We start from the raw sequence: 2,039 nt of genomic DNA on the forward strand, positions 1-2,039 counted from the left end.
TACTTATATATATATATATATATATTATATATATATATATATATATATATATGGCTTAGCTTTAAATTCTTTTTTGTAAGAGAAACATAATTAACGTCGTTCTATCCTTCTTTTGATATTCATTTTTTGATAACAAAGATAAAACGATACTAATATCGATTGGGTGTTTAGAGAGATGCTATTAGCGCTATTTGCATTATTTTAACTTCATTGTTTATTAGATATAAAACGGATGAAGGATAAAATGACGAACAAATAGCGCTAATAGCATCTTTTCTCTCCGAATGCATTCTGTATCTTTTAAGTCTTTTCTAGAATCGACATATAATACTGGAAGGACCATGCGGCGAAATCTCTTTGATCTTTTATCTTAACGGATCTAGAAAGAGTAAGATAAATGTTTAGACACGGAACTTTCTTTTTACTATTGGTCGAATTATATGTTTCAGGAGAGGAAGGACAGTAGTATATTCTTTAAAGTCAGGAGCCATCACAAAGATATTAATTAATAAAGCGGGGAGCACAGACTCTTAGCCATTCTATACAAACTTGCATAGCCGCACAACCATATGCATAAAGAAAATTATCCAATCACATTTCTGTCATAAAGGCAAACATAAAATACGATTGGATGATTTTCTTTATGCATATGTATATGCGATTATGCAAGTTTGTGGAATGGCTCACATAACGCATATCACGTAATGCATAAGGAAATGTACCAATCGAAGTCGTTTATTTCATTCCTTTTCATGAAATAAAGAATTCTGATTGGTTGGATTTCTTATGTCTTATGTGTTATGTATTATGCAAAAATCTATGTTCTCCGCTTATGAGTATATCCACACAAACTTGTCCACATAAACGTATGTATAAAGAAAATCCAATCGCATTTCTCCTATTATAGACGCACGTAAAATATGATTGGATAACTTTCGTACATTCTTACGCTGCATGTGAAAGCAGCCTAATTTGTTGGATTTCACACTGAATCCGACGCGTGTCGTACGACATTCTGCAACTAATCAGAAAGCAAAACTTTATTTCGTATTGATTGCTTACAAAGCAAAATACTGTTTTCTGATTGGTTGCAGACGCACGTCGGATCTAGAATCCCTAAAACCAGAGTCAGGCCATATCCTAAAAATGGCATGCGTGTCCGAAATGTGTGTTTGCTCTAGTCGAATCCAGTGTAAATCCAACAATTGACTGCGTACAGCAGATTCAATAGTTGAGCGCTACTATTGATATATTCTTTTAGATCATCCAATTAGCATTTTAGATCTGAAAGAATACATCAGTAGCACTCACTCAATTGTTGAGTCCGCTAAATGCGCCCATTGAATATGGACAAAATCCATAGGCCGGTATTCATAATTCAATTCTTTTAAGTAATGTCTTAAGACGCTAATGCAGCCCTCTGATTGATTCTGACTTCTTAAGACCATACTTAAGACAATCTTGAATATAAGATCTGACTGAATACTGACCTATGAATATCAGCCATTTGCTCAAAATTCGAGATAGTCTTGCGCTAATGTTTGAGCTGTCATAAACCAATCAAAGAGCCGTATAAAGCGGGGAGCACAGATTCTTGCATAACGCATAACATATAAGACATAAGAAATTGAACCAATCAGAGTTCTTTATTTGATAGAGTTCTTTATTTGATAGGAAGAAAATAAAGGTCTTCGATTGGTATATTTTCTTATGCATTACGTGTTATGCATTATGCAAGAATCTATACCCGCTTTCGTCTTAAAACATTGGCCTAGTTTCCACCGAAGATTTAAACCGGATCAGAATGTAAGAACCAATCAACTACAGTATTTCCTTATTACAGTTGAACAGGGGAATGCTCAAATGTACAATAGTTGGTTGGTTCTTACTTTCTGATCCGGTTTAAACTCTTGGTAGAAACTAAATCAAACTTACTTCAAATTGTCTTGAGATTAAAGCCTGCAATACATAATGTTTTCCTGCTGGATTACTAACTGGAATAGAATCTTGCCATCATATTGGCTGCGATGTTGTTTGTG

This window comes from Atta cephalotes (genome assembly GCF_000143395.1).
Source record: "Atta cephalotes unplaced genomic scaffold scaffold00007, whole genome shotgun sequence".
Taxonomy (NCBI): Eukaryota; Metazoa; Arthropoda; class Insecta; order Hymenoptera; family Formicidae; genus Atta; species Atta cephalotes.